Consider the following 19410-nt stretch of genomic DNA (forward strand, 5'->3'; position numbering starts at 1 on the left):
GTGGGTGGCTGCTGTATTCAGGTGGACTAAATGCTTGGATATTTATGGTATATTTCATGGATATACTATAGATTTATAGGAGATCAATATCCACTTATGTTTCGCTGGTCTTCCATTTCCTATAAAGCTGCAGTCTACGTCTAGAACGACCCATCTGCTTTAAGCAGGAGCAACATTAGAAAAGTACGATTCTGGTTTTCAAGACGTGAAAACCCATAGGAGACAAATGGGGAAGTGGATGGAGAGAACTTGGCTGCGGTGGAGTATAAAGGTCCCATGTCTGTTCGTCGGGGGCAGATTCACTGACTAGTTGAGGGTCAGGAGTCTCCATATCTCATGGTAAAGCCAACCATTAGTAACTGCAGCAATTCCTCCATCTCAACTAATCAATGGATGAGTATTGGGGCTGTGCTGCTTCCCTTTACAACGGGTCTTGCGGTAATTGCACATAGTGTCGGCAGATGCCAAGTGGGATCCAACTCCGGCTAATAATGGGTATTGACATTGATGTTGGTTAGCCGGGGAAGCATTGTTCTTCAGCTGGGTTCACATCTAAGACTTCATTCCTACTGGAGGCTTCCATCCATAAACTTTTTACAACAGTGACCTACTATGGAAGTCTGGACCACTGAGATTTACTTTTTTTTTTTTTTTTTTTTTTTTTTATAAAGGATTCCTCAAATCTCAGGAGAACTGTCAGACTTAGAGATGGGGCCATTAGGAGAAAAAGTTCAGATCAGGAATTGTGGTTCCTGTGACTTATCCCTTGAGGTTTATGTGAAGTCCATGTTGTCAGAGACAGATTACTTTCAGCGTTTTTATTGCCATCCATATAAGCGCTGAAATGATTTTTTTTTTTTTTTTTTGTGGGGGGGTTACGGCAACGCAGTAAAAAATAACACGACGCCTCAGTCCAAATTGTCTCTTCAGAGAGGAGGAGGGCTAGAACGCAAGCACCACCTGTTGGAAGTTGCAGTCCTACAAATTAATATCCACTCTCCAACGAGCCTTGTCCCATAACTTGGGATAAAAGCCTAAACCAAAATCTCAATTTGCAGATACTGTTTCAGGGTGCTCCCCCTCGTCAGTGCAAAGTGTGGGATCCGGTTTTGCTGGGTGAGAGGCATCCGACCGGGACTAAAGGGTAAAGTTTCTCCTTGCTGAGAGTGACATGTCAAGCCTGACATACCAAGGTGAGGAGAATTAAGCCGACATGTTTCTCTGGTGCTTGGGAAGCAATTTATTTGAATATCTGTAACTAAACTTTCCCATTTTCTCGTGCTTTGTCCATGGGGCAGTTTTCCTTGTGGTCTTTCACGGCTGTAGATACTTCTCCAGTCACCCCCATCATCTGCCACTCTGATCCAGAGATAAGCCATAAACATATGTGTCTACAACAGGAAAAGAAGCTACCGGACCATGAGCACAATTATACAGGCTGTGCACCCTCCCATGCACTAGAAATACAGGTTAGAATTTAGGGGTGTTCTGGGATCATGCCAGCGTGACAATCTCATCGTCCGGCCGATCATCTCATCTAATCCATTAGTCTAACAGATCGATATGAGGCTGTCATGTTCGACCTGCGGCCGCTCCGTGCAAGAACACGAAGATGTCTCATTTTCTGAATTTATCAATAGCGCCCCATGTGGTCAGCTGCAGTATTACAGGTAGAATTTACAGTCACATTAAAACTAAGTTATAATACGACACATGCCGAATACACCATACTGGGGTATTTAGTATGAGGCGATGCACAGATGGAGGTCCGAGAAGCTCTATCAATCGCCCCCCTCCCAAGCAGACCCTGTTCTAAGGTTTTGTGCAGTGTCTGGTGTGATTGTATCAGGTGTCAACCTGAAAAAGCACACAATAAATGTTACAAATTTTGACCATGTGCCCTGCAACATGAAAACATCCTGCTGTGCACGTGCCGCCTTTTTCAGCCTCTTGTAACCACGTCAGGCTGCTAAAGCGACCTAATGATTCTCCAGGCGGTGTTTTGCTGAAGTGTCTTCTCTTACACAGTGTAGGTATGCAAGCGTCCATAAGACATCGTGTGCGGATATCTCAAATTGCTCCTTTTTTGGAGGGGAGGAAGGGGGTTATTGCTTAAGCTTCTCAAACCTCCATCTGTGCATTGCTTCATACTAAATACCCCATTATGTCGAAATAATTATTTTGCTGAGACGAAAAAAATAAATGGATATAAGACCTACCGGTAATTATACTATCAGGAGTCCATCCTGACTGCACCAAGGAGGTCATCCTCCTTACAGGGACAGAAGAGGTTAAAAGGCCCCTCCCCACCCACCTCCCTCAGTGTTTTAACTAGTACCCCACCATGATTGATGCAACTTAACACACTTATTTCAACCGATATCATATTAAGACATGAAACAATCCGAACAGGGAGGTAACTAACCGTGCTGTCAAGATGGACTCCTGGAAACATAATTACGAGTAGGTCTAATACCCGTTTTCCAGGATGTCTCTCCTGACCGCACCATGGAGAATACCAAAGTACCTTCTTACGTTTGGACCACTGCCTGGAGAAATTTCCATCCAAAAGCACTCTGTTGACCTGACAACACGTCCAATTTACAGTGCTAAAATGTGTTCAATCTGGCCCAGGTTGCAGCCCTACAAATCTGCTCGACTGATGCTCCCGCTCTCTCAGCCCAGGAGGTGTAGACTGCTCTAGTCGAGTGGGCCTTTAGGTTCTCTAGAGGGGATATCTCCTCTGAACTGTACGCTAGGGATCTTGCTCAAATGATCCACCTTGCTATAGTGGGCTTGGAAGCTTTTTGCCCCCGTAATGAAACAACCAGATTAGAATCCTACCTCCAACTCTGAGTGGCCACTAAGTACCCAATGACCGCCTGCCTTACGTCCAAGGCATGAAAGAGGGACTACTTTTGGTTTGTAGGATGATCACAAAATGTTGGTAAGATTATTTCCTGGATTAGGTTCTGGGTAGACACTACCTTGGGTAGAAAGGCCAGATCTAATTTAAACCCTTAACGACCACCAATATGCCTTTTAACGACGGTAGTTAAGGGTACTTAAATCACAGCGCTGCTTTCTAACGGCACTGAGGAATAAGGGTATAGCGCCCCCTAAAGTCGAAATTTCTCCTGGGTTTCGGCTTCCAGGGGTAGCTGAGTCCCTGAGAACATGATTCGGGTCGTTTTTTACCGACCCTGGGGTTGCAATCGCCGTTATTAACTGTATAACAGCGTCCGCAAAAAAAAAGTCAGATTTTCTATTTAAGCTCTCTCTCCTCTGATGTGATCGCACATCAGAGGAGTGAGAAATAGGGTCCCCTGATTCTTCCGCCCACCCCTCCCCCCCCCCCCCGGGTACCTCCGTTGGCATCTTCCGGGAGAAAACGGCAGGCACATGCGAAGTGCGCTCGCCGAGATCTGCCGGCCGGCACCTGGCAACAATAAGACATTTTTCCTATTGGTTCATTTTGATCACTGTAGGGTCTATCACATTGATCACAATAAAAAAAAAAAAAAAAAAAAAAACATGTAAATCAAACCCCCTTTATCACTCCCTTTAGATAGCTAAAAAAAAAAAAAAATGTATTTACTTCCATTAGGGTTGGGCTAAAGTTAGGTTTGTGGTTAGGGTTGGGATTAGGGTTAGGTTTGTGGTTATGGTTAATGTTGGGATTAGTGTTATGGGTGTGTTGGAGTTAGAATTGGGGGTTTAACCCCATCCTGACATGCGCCGTACTAGTACTGCTTTGCAGGAACTCTGTTCCCGCAAACCGCAGTACTAGTACGGTGCTGCTGTTTCTAACAGTAGGCCATCCTGGCACGTCACCAGGCGGGGCTGATCCGCCCCCCCCCCCCCTTGTCGGCGATCGCTGTGATTGGCTGGTGATCTCTCACCAGCCAATCACAGCAAAGCTGACAATGAAGTTGTAAAAAAAAAAAAAGCATGTGACAGGCTGTGATTGGTGCTGTGTGACGTCGCACCAATCACAGCCATCACAGTAGGTGGGATGATCGCCACGTCACCTCACCTGATTAACCCCTATGGCGCTGATTGAACAATAGCTTCTAGCCAATCAGTGCCAAAGGGGTTCATTTAAAATAGCGATCACCACCCTGCACGCCATCTTTACCTCAGATTTGGCGTGCAGAGCGGTGGTCTAAGCCCCTCTTTGAGTACCTGAGAAAAGATTCCATTGGTGGCCAGTTCGATCGTCCCTGCGATCTTGCCTTCCTGTGCTGATCTCCTGCTCCAGCTTCGTGCTCTGTGCTCTCTGCTGCCATCTACCTGCTGTGTGACTCCTGTGATCACAGCAGCATCACCTCCCCCTCCCCTTTCCCATCCATGTTCCAGTACTCCCTCTCCTCCCTCCAATTGATTTTTTTTGCGCACTTTTTTGCTTTTTTCCTGTGCGCGGCATCCCGCGCAGAGCATTCGTGCTCTTCCTGTGTCCGCAGCGCTTTGATCAGTATCACTGCTAATCAGAGACTGTGCCACAGGACTTTTTCTTTTTTTAGCTAGTTAAGCGAAGTCCGATTTTATTATTTTTTCTTAAAAAAAAAAAAAAAAAAATCATAGTTAGTACAGTGTAGTTTCAGGCTCAGCAAAGTACCGTAGCCAGCGTCGGTGTTTGACGTCCCCTTTACCATCCCCCCTCCCTGTTCCAGTACCCTCCTCCTCTCAAACTGATTTTTTGGGCTTTATTTCCTGTGCGCGGCGTCCAGCGCAGAGCATTCGTGCTCTTCCTGTGTCCGCAGTGCTTTGATCAGTATCACTGCTGATCAGAGACTGCGCCACGGGAATTTTTCTTTTTTAGCTAGTTAGTGTAGCGGACTTTGCAGTCTAAGTGACGTCCAATTTTTTTTTAGAAAAAATAATAGTAGTTGGTGCAGCATAGTTTGACATAGCAAGGTAGCGTTGCCGGCGTCACATCGTTAGTGACGACCGATCTTCTTTTAGAGAAAAAAAATTGTACAGCGTAGTTTTAGTGGTAGTGTGTTAGTACAGCTGGCGTGACAGCATTAGTGACGACCGATCTTGTTTTAGAAAAAAAAAAAGTACAGAGTAGTTTTATAGATAGGAAGGTAGCTTCTTTTTTTTTTTTCTTGCATAAAAAGTGCATTAGGGGAGCGTACGTCACATTGTTGGTGACGTCCGTTTTTCTTTTGTGAAAAATATATAAAATTCGGCCAGTGGTTGAACCACTTCAGCAGAAAATTTGCTGAGGCGTACATACCCCAGAGGGACATCGCTATTGATGAATCTCTCGTTCATTTCAAAGGGAGGCTAAAATTCCGACAATACCTGCCCAGTAAGAGGTCAAGGTACGGAATAAAGCTGTACAAACTGTGCGAGAGTACCTCAGGGTACACCCACAGATTTAGGGTCTACGAGGGGAAGGACACCCCAATTAACCCCCCTGAATGCCCCCCGTCCTGGGGGTGAGTGGGAAAATTGTGTGGGAATTGCTGCACCCACTGCTGGATAAGGGTTATCATCTCTACATTGACAACTTTTACACCAGCATCATTCTTCAAGGCCCTCTCTGCCAGAGGTACAGCTGCATGTGGCACCGTACGAAAAAATCAGCGAGGCCTCCCTAAGCCGCTAATTGGGCAAATGCTGAGAAAAGGGGAAAGCAGAGCCCAATGCAGCAACAACATGCTGGTGGTCAAGTATAAGGACAAAAGGGATGTCCTTATCCTGACTACGATACACCGTGACAGCAGCACCCTTGTCACTGTTCGTGGGACCACAGCACAAGTCCAAAAGCCAGATTATATCTTGGATTACAATCGGTACATGGGGTTGTGGATCTTTCAGATCAGGTCCTCCAACCATACAGTGCCATGCGAAAAGCCAAAGTATGGTACAAAAAATTGGCCGTGCACATTGTACAGATGGCACTGTACAATGCCTTTGTGCTGTCCCGATCTGCAGGCAATACGGGGACCTTCCTTCAGTTTCAGGAGGAAGTCATCAAGGCCCTAGTTTTTGGCACTCGGGGAGGTGAGGGCCCCAGTACTTCTGAATCTGATAGAGCCCGTATTGTCCCAGGTCAACATTTCCCAGGACAGGTTCCCCAAGCAGTGAGGACAGGCCAATCACAAAAACGGTGCAGAGTATGCTCCAAGAGGGGAATCCGAAAGGACACAACTTACCATTGTGAAACCTGCCCTAAGAAACCTGGCCTTTGCATTAAGAATTGTTTCAAAGCGTACCACACGTTGACAAATTAACAAAATTAGTTTATACCCTTTTGACATAACCCATCTATAATCTGATGTACCGAGCACATCTTCCACATACCGCCACATTATAAATTCATGCACTAAAGCCAAAAGCATTATAGTTATAACTATAAAACTATGCCTCTAAATTCATTCAGAGGTGTAGTTTCCAAAATGGGGTCAATTGTGGAGGATTTCCACTGTTAAGGCACATCAGGTGCTACAAACGCAATATGATGTCCGCAGACCATTCCATCAAAGTCTGCAATCCAAAACGTCACTCCTTCCATTCTGAGCTCTGCCGTGCACACAAACAGTGGTTTTCCCCCCACATATGGGGTATCGGCGTATTCAGGAGAAAATGTGCAACAACTTTAGTGGTTTATTTTTTCCCGTTACCTTTGTGAAAATAAAAAAATTGGGGCTAAATGATCATTTTTGTGGAAAAAATGTGATTTTTTTTTTTTTTTTTCACGGCTCTACGTTATAAACTTCTATGAAGCACCTGGGGGTTCAAAGTGGTCACACAGCTACATAAGTTCGTTAAAGGGTCTAGTTTGCAAAATGGGGTCACTTGTGGGGCTTTTCCAATGTTTAGGCACATCAGGGGCTCTTCAAATGCAACATGGCTTCCACTCTCAATTCCAGACAATTTTGCGTTCAAAAAGTCAAAAGGCGCTCCTTCCCTTCTGAGCCCTGCTGTGCGCCCAAACAGTGGTTTTCCCCCACATATGGGGTATCGGCGTATTCAGGACAAATTGCTCACCAACTTTAGTGATCATTTTCTCCTTTTATCCTTGTGAAAATAAACAAATTGTTGCCGAATGATCATTTTTGTGACTAAAAAGTTAAATGTTCATTTTTACCTTCCACATTGCTTCAGCTCCTGTGAAGCACCCAAAGGGTTAATAAACTTCTTGAATGTGGTTTTGAGTACCTTGAGGGGTGCAGTTTTTGGAATGGTGTCACTTTTGGGTATTTTCTGTTATATAGATCCCTCAAAGTAACTTCAAGTGTGAAGAGGTCCCTAAAAAAAAATGGTTTCCTAAATTTTATTGAAAAAATGAAAAATCGCAGGTCATCTTTTAACCCTTATAACTTCCTGACCAAAAAATATTTTTTTGTGACATATCTCTTTGATTTAACCCCTTCATGACCGGGGGATTTTTCGTTTTTCCGTGTTCGTTTTTCGCTCCCCTCCTTCCCAGAGCCATAACTTTTTTATTTTTCTGTCAATTTGGCCATGTGAGGGCTTATTTTTTGCGGGACGAGTTGTACTTTTGAACGACATCATTGGTTTTAGCATGTCATGTACTAGAAAACGGGAAAAAAATTCCAAGTGCGGTGAAATTGCAAAAAAAGTGCAATCCCACATTGGTTTTTTGTTTGGCTTTTTTGCTAGGTTCACTAAATGCTAAAACTGACCTGCCATTATGATTCTCCAGGTCATTACGAGTTCATAGACACCAAACATGACTAGGTTATTTTTTATCTAAGTGGTGAAAAAAAATTCCAAACTTTGCTAAAAAAAAAAAAAAAATTGCGCCATTTTCCGATACTCGTAGCGTCTCCATTTTTCATCATCTGGGGTCGGTTGAGGGCTTATTTTTTGCGTGCCGAGATGACGTTTTTAATGATAGCATTTCGGTGCAGATACGTTCTTTTGATCGCCCGTTATTGCATTTTAATGCAATGTCGCGGCGACCAAAAAAACGTAATTCTGGCTTTTCAATTTTTTTTCCCGCTACGCTGTTTAGCGATCAGGTTAATACTTTTTTTTAATTGATAGATCGGGCGATTCTGAGCGCGGCGATACCAAATATGCGTAGATTTGATATTTTTTTTATTGATTTATTTTGATTGGGGCGAAAGGGGGGTGATTTAAACTTTTATGTTTTTTTTTATTTTTTTCACATTTTTTTAAACTTTTTTTTTTAACTTTTGCCATGCTTCAATAGCCTCCATGAGAGGCTAGAAGCAGGCATAGCACGATCGGCTCTGCTACATAGCAGCGATCTGCTGATCGCTGCTATGTAGCAGAATTGCACGTGTGCTGTGAGCGCCGACCACAGGGTGGCGCTCACAGCGACGGGCAATCAGTAACCATAGAGGTCTCAAGGACCTCTATGGTTACCATTCACAAGCATCGCCGACCCCCGATCATGTGACGGGGGTCGGCGATGACGTCATTTCCGGCCACCCGGCCGGAAGCGGTAGTTAAATGCCGCTGTCTGCGTTTGACAGCGGCATTTAACTAGTTAATAGGTGCGGGCAGATCGCTATTACGGGCACATGTCAGCTGTTCAAAACAGCTGACATGTCCCGGCTTTGGTGCGGGCTCACCGCGGAGCCCTGCATCAAAGCAGGGGAGCCGGCATCGGACGGTATAGTACGTCCGATGCCGGTAAGGGGTTAAGGGCATAAAAATTCAAAGTTCAAAAATTGCTAAATATTCCAAATTTTCGCCAAATTTCCATTTTTTTCACAAATAAACGCAAGTCAAATCGAAGAAATTTTACCACCATCATAAAAGTACAATATGTCACGAGAAAACAGTCTCAGAATCACCAGGATCCATTGAAGCGTTTCAGAGTTATGACCTCATAAAGTGACAGTAGTCATAATTGTAAAAAATGGCCTGGTCAGGAAGTTGAAAACAGGCTTCGGGGTGAAGGGGTTAAACTGTTTAGGTACATCAGGGGGTCTCCAAACGCAACATGGCGCCACCATTGATTCCAGCCAATTTTGTGTTCAAAAAGTAAAATGGTGCTTCCTCCCTTCTGAGCCCTGCCATGCACCCAAACAGTGGCTTTTCCCCACATATGGGGTATCTGCGTACTCAGGAGAAATTGCACAACAAATTTTGTGGTTCATTTTCTCCTGATACCCTGTGAAAATAAAACATATTGGTTCCAAAGTAAATTTTTTGTGAAAAAAGTAAAATGTTCATTTTTTTCCTTCCACATTGCTTTACTTCTATTTAAGCAACTGAAAGGTTAATAAACTTCTTGAATGTGGTTTTGCGCACCTTGAGCCTTGAGAGGCCCAGTTTTTAGAATGGTGTCACTTTTGGGTACTTTCTGTTATAATGACCCCCCAAACTCACTTCAAATGTGAGGGGGTCCCTAAAAAAATGGTTTTGTAAATTTTGTTGGAAAAATGAGAACTGCTGGTCAATTTTTAACCCTTATAACTTCCTAGCAAAAAAAAAAAATTGTTTCCAAAGTTTTGCTGATGTAAAGTAGACGTGGGAAATGTTTATTAAGTATTTTGTGTGACATATCTCTCTGATTTAAGGGCATAAAAATTAAAAGTTTGAAAATTGCTAAATTTTCGCCATATTTCCGTTTTCTATAAATAGACGCAAGTCATATAGAAGAAATTTTACCACTAATATGAACTACAATACATCATGAAAATTTTTTCTCAGAATAAGCGGGATCTATTAGGGCGTTCCAGAGTTATAACCACATAAAGTGACAGTGGACAGAATTGTAAAAATTGGCTTGGTCATTAAGTACCAAATTGGCTCTGTCACTAAGGGGTTAAGGACTATCCGGTCATCCAGAATCTGGAGATATGGATCCGATGGACAGGGCTTGGATCTCCCCCACTCTTTTGGCTGAGGTAATGGCCACTAAAAATGCTGTCTTAACCCCTTCACAACCTTGCCCTTTTCCGCTCCCCTCCTTCCCAGAGCCATAACTTTTTTTATTTTTCCGGCAATATGACCATGTGAAGGCTTGCTTTTTGTCAGACAAGTTGCACTTTTGAACGACATCATTGGTTTTACCATGTCGTGTACTAGAAAATGGGAAAAAAATTCCAAGTGCGGTGAAATTGCAAAAAAGTGCAATCCCACACTTGTTTTTTGTTTGGCTTTTTTGCTAGGTTCTCTAAATGCTAAAACTGACCTGCCATTTTGATTCTCCAGGTCATTACGAGTTCATAGACACCAAACGTGTCTACTTTACGTTTTATCTAAGTGGTAAAAAAAATTTCCAAACTTTGCAAAAAAAAAAAGTGCAATTTTCCAATACCCGTAGCGTCTCCATTTTTCATGATCTGGGGTCGATTGAGGGCTTATTTTTTGCGTGCCGAGATGATGTTTTTAATGATACCATTTTGGTGCAGATACGTTCTTTTGATTGCCCGTTATTACATTTTAATGCAATGTCGCGGTGACCAAAAAAACGGAATTCTGGCGTTTCGAATTTTTTTCTCGCTACGCCATTTAGCGATCAGGTTAATCCTTTTTTTTATTGATAGATCGGGCAATTCTGAATGCGGCGGTACCAAATATGTGTAGGTTTGATTTTTTGTTTTTTGTTGTTTTATTTTGAAAGGGGCCAAAGGGGGGTGATTTAAACTTTTATATTTTTTTTTATTTTTTTCATATTTTTTAAAACTTTTTTTTTTTACTTTTGCCATGTTTCAATAGCCTCCATGGGAGGCTAGAATCTGGCACAACTCGATCGTCTCAGCTACATAGCCGCGATAATCAGATCGCGGCTATGTAGCTGAATTGCAGGCTTGCTATGAGCGCCGACCACGGGGTGGCGCTCACAGCAGGCTGGCATCAGTAACCATAGAGGTCTCAAGAACCTCTATGGTTACTATCCTGACGCATCGCTGACCCCAGATCATGTGACGGGGTCGGCGATGCGATCATTTCCGGCTGCGCGGCCGGAAGCGTCGGTTAAATGCCACTGTCAGCATTTGACAGCGGCATTTAACTGGTTAATAGCGGCAGGTGAATTTAACCCGCCGCTAATGCGGGCATGTCAGCTGTTCAAAACAGCTGACATGTCCCGGCTTTGAGGTGGGCTCAGCGCCGGAGTTCGCATCAAAGCAGGGGACCCAACCTCCGCAGTAATAGTACGGCAGAGGTTGGGAAGGGGTTAAAGGTCAGCCTTGATATGTTTATGTTCTACGGGCACATAAGGGGTTTTTACAAAGGGCATTAATAACTAGGTTTAAGTTCCAAGGGGGCACTGATCGCCTTATAGTAGGTCTTAGCCTCTGTATTGCTTTGATAAACGTAGTTACCCACGGGTGAGATGCAAAGGGATAATTGAAAAATACGCTCAGAGCCAATATCTGGACTTTAATGTGCTCAATCTGAGGCCTTTATTAAACCCTGCTTGTAGGAAATCCAAAATCTTTGGGATATCCGGCAGGGCAGTGTCCATATTGGAACTGCCACATTCCAAACAGAATCTCTTCCAGATCTTAAAGATTGCGGAGGTGACCGTCTTTCTACTTGCCTGGGTGGTGGTTATAACTAGTGATGAGCGAATATACTCGTTACTCGAGATTTCCCGAGCATGCTCGGGGGTCCTCCCTCCGAGTATATTTTAGTGCTCGGAGATTTAGTTTTCTTGCCGCAGCTGAATGATTTACATCTGTTAGCCAGCATAAGTACATGTGGGGATTGCCTGGTTGGGCAACCAAATCCTGAAGTCCCGGGGTATGACCAGACGTTTCTCCGCATCCTCCCATTGCTCCAGGATCATAGCCCGGATATGATTGTTTACCGATAATACCTGCTGTTTCTGGGATCTTAGACCCCCAAACATCTCGTCCTGAATTGACTGCGGTTTCGCGGCTTCCTCCACCTGCATTGTGCATCTGACTGCCTGGATGAGCTCATCAGTGTCCTTTGAGGAAAAAAAGTATCTTTTGCCCCTGTCCAGATTCTCTGAAACTACCCTTCCTTCTCTTGGTACGATCCCATGAACTGCAGTTCTTCCTCTGAGCTCATCTCCAGCTCCCATCTCGGTCTTTTAGCACGTGGCCCTGGGTTGGTGGTCTGTGGTGGAGCAAAATTAGAGATAGAGGCTTTGACTTCCTCTCGTATCATGGATCTCATCTCCGAAAGGAAAGACGGCTTCTTGTCTCTAACATTCTTAGTGGTGCAGCTCTCATAAGTAGCTTCCCATAAGCCTCAGGTAATTTTATATTACAAACTGGGCATCTTTTGGACTTCATAGTGACCTTGCCAGACCTCTTAGGGGTATTTAGTGCAGTGGCAGGGGTTCCATTACCCTGATTAGTACAGAAAGAAGGGGCTACATAATCAGGATCCTGAATTACAAGTGAGACTGCGTAAATAACACTCACCATGCAGTCCTGCTCTCCTCTTCCTGCTTCCTCCATTGTGCCTGCAGCCTGCACAAATCGATCCATTCAAGTGAATGGGTCTGTGCACATGTCAGTGTGTTTCTATGGACCATGTGTCCGTAGGCGAAACACGCCAATATGTCCATTTTTTTTTACTGTAAAACACCCCACACACTTGCACACGAATTACACACATGGATGTCATCCATGTGACCTGCAGCGGCGCCAGGGAAGAGGCGGTACAGTAAGAGCGGTTCCCCGGCATCGGCTGCTGAAGACGGCTCTCCCCATCCTCCCCTGCTCTGCCGGCGATTGGCGTGAGCAGGGGAGAATAAATCAGTTAAATTCAAGTGATAGCAATAACAGCAGGTGGCGGCTGATGGGAGTATTTATCAGTCAGCTCCTGCGCTGTAAATAAATCATTTAAATAAAGAATTTTATTTATTTATTTTTTATAACCAGCCAGGCAAAACTCACAGCTGGAGGCTGTAACCCTCAGCTGTCAGCAATGTTGGTTATCAAGAATAGAGGGGTTCCCACGCTGTTTTTTTTTAAATTACTTAAATAATTTTAAAAATACGGCGTAGGGTCCCCCCATTTTTGACAACCAGAGTTGCTAAAGAAGACAGCTGGGAGCTGGTATTCTCAGGCTGGTAAAGTACCATTGATATAGGCCCCCAGCCTAAAAATAGCAGCACGCAGCCGCTATTTTATTTTTAATGTGCCATTCTGGCGTTTTGCCCGGCTCTTGCCCTGTAGTGGTGGCAAGTGGGGTTGGTGTCACCTTTGCATTGTCCGGTGATATCAAGCCCACAGCTTAGTAATGGAGAGGCGTCTCTAAAGCTGGAGTCACACACACGCTTTTGGTGACGTAGCAACAATCCCGCTAACGATCTCGTTATGTGTGACAGCGACCAACGAACAGGCCCCTGCTGGGAGATCGTTGGGGAATGATCAGGACCATTTTTTGGTCGCTGATCACCCGCTGTCATCGCTGGATCGGCGTGTGTGACGCCGATCCAGCGATGTGTTCACTTGTAACCAGGGTAAATATCGGGTTACTAAGCGCAGGGCCGCGCTTAGTAACCCGATATTTACCCTGGTTACCATTGTAAAAGTTAAAAAAAAAAAAAAAACAGTACATACTCACATTCTGATGTCTGTCACGTCCCCCGGCGTCCACAGGGTTAAAACTGCTTTCGGCAGGAGCGCTGCCAGCGCCGGCCGTAAAGCAGAGCACAGCAGTGACGTCACCGCTGTTACTGCCGGCGCTGACACAGTGCATTAACAGCGCTCTTGCCGAAAGCAGTTTTAACCCTGTGGACGCCGGCGGGGGACGTGACAGACATCAGAATGTGAATACGTAGCGTTTTTTTTTTTTTTTTTACTTTTACAATGGTAACCAGGGTAAATATCGGGTTACTAAGCGCGGCCATGCACTTAGTAACCCGATGTTTACCCTGGTTACCCAGGTGCTGCAGGGGGACTTCGGGATCGTTGAAGACAGTTTCAACGATGCCGAAGTCTTTCCCCTGATCGTTGGTCGCTGGAGAGAGCTGTCTGTGTGACAGCTCCCCAGCGACCACACGACTTACCAACGATCACGGCCAGGTCGTATCGCTGGTCGTGATTGTTGGTAAGTCGTTTAGTGTGACTAAAGCTTACGTCACCTATCCATTAGTAATCCTATAGTTGTATGGTAAATAAAGACAGGCAGAATAAAGTGTTTTATTAGAAATAAAACAATATTTTTCCATTTTTATTTAACCCCTAAGGGAGCAGGCCAGTTTTTTGAAATTTGTGTCATTTCATGTAGCAATAACTCTGGAACAGTTCCACACATCCCATTGATTTGGAGATTGTTTTTTTTTCGTGACACATTATACTTTATGATAATGGTAAACTTAGGTTGATATGTTGTGTTTATTCATAAAAAAACTAAAAAAACAGAAATTTGACTAATTTCAAAATATTTGCAATTTTCAAACTTTGAATGATTATCCCTTTAATACAGAGTCATACTATACAATTACAAATTTTAAATGACATTTCCCACGTCTGCTTTTCATCCCCACCATTTCTAACATCTTTTATTTTTGTTAACATTTTAGAAAGGTTTAAAATGTAGCAGTCAATTCTCTTTTTTTTTCTTTTTTTTTTAAAGAAAATTTACAAAACATTTTTTTAGGGACCAATTCAGCTTTGATGTGACTCAGGGGGTCCTATATATTGGAGTTCCCCAAAAGTGATAGCATTTTAAAAACAGCACCCAAGCTTTTTAGGAATTAATGCAAAGTGGCAAAACCGCAATAATAAAAAAAAATAATGTAATTTTACCACCTAAATGTTTCTAACCTCTGAACAGGCTGCTATAGCTGGAAGACTTTAAGGCCATTATTTGGCCATGAATTGCCATCACAAACATCAGTACCATATGATCAAGAACTCAGGGTGCCGATGGGGTTAAGAGGAAGCCCCGAACAATCGGTTAACCATCTAGATGCTGTCGTTGCTATTTACAGCACTATTTAAGGGGTTAAACGGCTATGGTCGGTACCAACACTGATCATGGCAGCAAGCTGACAGCTCCTGGATTGTCACTCGTAGGCGGATGCTAGTCTCTTAGGCCGGCCTAACACTAGCGAGTTTTACGGACGTAAGAGAGGTGCTGAAAATAAGGATTGCATACGGTACAATGCTTCTCTATACCCCAGCTCCTATCAGCCGTATTTTACTGATCTGTATTATACGGTGTTCTACAGCCGTATAAAAACGCAGCATGCTGCGTTTGTCACCGTATTGCGCAAAAATACGCCAATGAAAGTCTATGGGGGCCAGAAAAATACGGATTACACACGGACCAACAGTGTGACTTGCGAGAAATACGCAGCGGTGTTCTATAGAAAAGCCGGCAATTCAGTGCGGCGTACAGTAAAATCACACTGACAGGTTAGAATAGAATAGCTAAAATAATTGTCTACACATAGTATAGGGATATTATATATATATATATATATAAAATATATATATATATATATATCAGTGAGACACATATATGTATATATATATTATTTCTCTGATCGCCCATGACGGCACCACGGAGAGAGGGGATCCGCCCACCAAGGACAGGAAACCTACGGATAAAAAGGCGGTACCACTCTCCTGCATCAGTTGGTTTCCTGTCCTTGATGGGAGACCTACGGACTTACCAGTTCGTCGTTGGATCCGGGGCCAACCAGTCCGATTCAGGCAGCTGGGGTCCCTCTGCCTCGGCTAGGGTGGTGACCCGAAGCGCCACCGCTGGGAGCCAGTGGGCCGACAGGGTGTGCGGGGGAGGTGACAAGGAGTTCGCGGTCACCTCCCCAGGTAAGATGCAGCAGCGGCAACATCCAGGGGGGTCCCTCTGTGGTTGCGGGAGGTGCAGCGCGACCCTCCCTAAATCAAGCGTCAGTCTGCACACTGCATCGCCATCAGGCGTGCAGGTATTGCGCTACTGGGGCTGCATAGGACCGGGGGTGCCGGTCAGCAGCGCCATATCTGCTTCCGGGCGCTGCTTTGCGCAGGCCCGGTATCCAGCTGGTCTCGCGAGGTCTGCAGAGCGCCGGTATGCGCAGGCGCCGGCGGTGCTTCCGGCCGGGCGCTTGGTGCGCTCTGCGCAGGCGCCGGCGTGGCTCCAGCCGGGCGCTTGGTGTGCATTGCGCAGGCGCCGGGGGTGCTTCTGAAGCCGCCGGTATGTTTCGGCGGGGCGCTTGATGCGCACTGCGCAGGCGCCGGCGGGTCTTCCGGTCGGACGGCGCGGATTACCGCTAGAGCGTGTTTTTGAGTCGGATTACTGCGCAGGCGCCGACCGCTCCTCCTATGATCAGTCGCTACTGCGCAGGTGCAGGGAAGCGGCGGGAGGGTTCAAATAGTAGAACCCTCATCCTCTTGGTGGCTCTGCAGTAATAGGCAGGAGCTTCAAGGGGAATAGGAGCGACAACTCAGCCGAGTTCAAGGCACGCAGACCAGCAGCAGTATGAGTGACCCAGCATCACCTCCGCCCGAATCACCTCCACCTGCAGTATCGCCACAGCAGCAGCAGCAGCAAAAAAGGCGGCAGCAGAAAGGGCACCAGGACACCAGCAAAGAACGCCAAAGGTCTCAACACAGTAAGGAGTCCAGTACGGCGTCGGGGAAAAAGCCAGAGGCAGAGAACCCCCAATCGGTATTTATGGGTCCTGGAGGTGGTAAGTGGATCTTCGTGAATGTCAGAGACAGTAAGATTGTTATTTGTCTCTTTTTAGGGGAGGAAAAGCGTAGCTAAAACTAAACACAAAAGTTGCGCCATCTGTAGAGAGGACCTTCCACCTACATGTGATAAAAGACTATGCAATACTTGCATTCAACAAACTGTGTCTGAAAACCTTCCAGGGTTTGCTTCAGATCTTAAGAGCCTAATTAAAGAACAAGTAGAGGACACTTTTAGGTCACTAAAAAGTGGAAAAAAAAGGAGAAAGACCAGGCATAGGTCTCTATCTCCAGCCTCAAAATCCGAAAGTGGTAGTGAGAGTTCAGCGTCCTCCGTCTCCTCCGACTCATCTTCATCATCTACTTCTTCCTCGGGGGGACATAACTGTTTCCCACTAGAGGATACTGATGGCCTCATAAAGGCAGTAAGAAGCACCATGGGGTTGGTAGACTCCCATCCTAAAAAAACAGTACAAGACATTATGTTTGGAGGCCTAGAACAGAAAAAGAGGAGAGCTTTTCCGCTTAACGAAGCAATTGCAGCCCTAATTAAGAAGGAATGGAAAAAGCCCATGAGGAAGACTCTCTTAACTCCAAAAAGGAAATACCCCTTCGAGGAAGAATCGTGCTCCTTTTGGGAGAAGGCCCCGAAATTAGACGTGGCAATTGCTAAAGCCTCAAAGAAATTCGCCCTCCCGTTTGAGGACATGGGGGTTCTGAAGGACCCAATGGACAAAAAGGCAGATGCATTTCTCAAGGGCTCTTGGGAGGCAGCGGGAGGAGGCCTGAAGCCGGCAGTTGCAGCTGCATGCACTTCGCGCTCCGTGATGATCTGGCTGAACCAACTAGAGGGTCAGTTAAAGGGGAAAACTTCCCGGGACTCAATTCTGGATACATTACCCGTAATGAGGGGGGCTGCGGCCTTCCTAGCCGATGCCTCGGCCGACTCCATCAGGCTATCCGCCAGAGCAGCAGTGTTTGCTAATGCGGCCAGGCGCGCCCTCTGGCTTAAGAATTGGCCAGGCGACCTACAAACGAAAACGAAACTCTGTACCATCCCCTGTGAAGGGGAGTTTCTGTTTGGGTCGACTCTAGACGACATCTTAGAGAAAGCCGGGGACAAGAAAAAGTCCTTCCCCTCTCTGGGTCTCCCCTCTTATCGGAAGCCCTTTCGGAACAAGAGGTTTTTCCGTAAGAACCCAGGGAAAGGCCAGGGGAAGTGGGACGATAAGAAAAATAAAAATAAAGGATTTATCTTCAATAAAAACCTCAATGACAGCAAGAAACCTCCACAATGAAGGTTCACCCCAGGTGGGAGGGAGATTATCTCTCTTTCTCCCAGCCTGGAAAAAGATCACCTCCAGTCATTGGATCCTAAACATCATAGAATCAGGACTGAGGTTAACATTCGTCCCTCCTTCAAGGTAACATCTACCAGATCCTCAGCAGAAGAACAGTTAACTCTAGAAAACGAGATTGTAGGGTTAGTAAAAAAAGGAGTACTCCTAGAAGTTCCCCCTCAAGAAAGAGGGCAAGGGTACTATTCCCCTCTATTCCTGAGGAAAAAACCAGATGGTTCCTTCAGGACCATTATCAATCTGAAGAATCCAGAAAAATGGAATGCCGGCTCCCAGAGGGCAAATTACAAAAGATAAAAAGCTTAGCATCAAGAGTACAATCTCTCCCCTCTATAACTCTCCGACAGGGCATGTCACTGTTAGGCTCTATGACCTCTTGCATCCCGGCAGTCCAGTGGGCCCAACTACATTCGAGGGATCTCCAATGGCAGCTACTGTCCGAGCAAATCCGCCTAGGAGAGCATTTAGACGGACGGTTAACATTGTCTCCTCGCACCAATCTCTCTCTAACTTGGTGGACATTGCAGGAAAATCTTTCCCAGGGAGTTCCATGGGTAATCCCGATATCAAAGGTCCTAACAACGGACGCAAACCCCTCAGGGTGGGGGGCTCATCTGGGCGACCTTGTAGCTCAGGGCTTTTGGTCCCCGTCCCTTGCAAACAATTCCTCCAATATGAAGGAACTCCTGGCAGTGAAATTTGCCCTTCAGGAATTCCTGGGGGTCCTTCAATCTCACCATGTAAGGGTGATGTCGGACAATCAGGTGGTAGTATCGTATATAAACCATCAGGGGGGTACCCGTTCCAAAAGTCTAATGGAAGTGGCCAACTCGATCCTTCAGATAGCCGAAAACAACCTTCTATCCCTGACAAGTCTACACATAAAAGGGATAGACAATTACAAGGCAGACTTCCTCAGTCGTTCCAGCCTAAAACAGGGAGAATGGGAACTAAATCCAGGCATATTTACCCAGATCACTCAGAAATAGGGGGTTCCCAAAATAGATCTCTTCGCGAGCCATTTAAACAAAAAAGTAGCCGCCTTTTGCTCTCTATCTCCCATGGGGAACCCAGTAGCCCTGGATGCTTTCCTGATTTCTTGGGGTCACCATCTGGTCTATGCCTTTCCTCCTCTCATTTTGATTCCAGCAGTGCTGAGGAAGATTCGGGAGGATGGGGCGTTGGTCATCTTAATTGCCCCGTTCTGGTCGAAGAGACCTTGGTTCTCATGGATGAGAAAGATGTCGATATCCGACCCTTGGGTATTGCCAGACCTACAGGATCTGTTGTCACAGGGCCCAATCTATCATCCGCGGGTCAAGAACTTACACTTGACAGCCTGGCTCTTGAGAGGAAAATATTAGAAAGCAGAGGGTTCTCTTCAGGGTTAATTTCAACTCTGTTGAAAAGTAGGAAGCCGGTTACAACAAAACAGTACGGCAAAATATGGAAAAAGTTCCTGTCCG

The sequence above is a fragment of the Ranitomeya imitator genome, chromosome 1, assembly GCF_032444005.1.
Source record: "Ranitomeya imitator isolate aRanImi1 chromosome 1, aRanImi1.pri, whole genome shotgun sequence".
Classification (NCBI taxonomy): domain Eukaryota; kingdom Metazoa; phylum Chordata; class Amphibia; order Anura; family Dendrobatidae; genus Ranitomeya; species Ranitomeya imitator.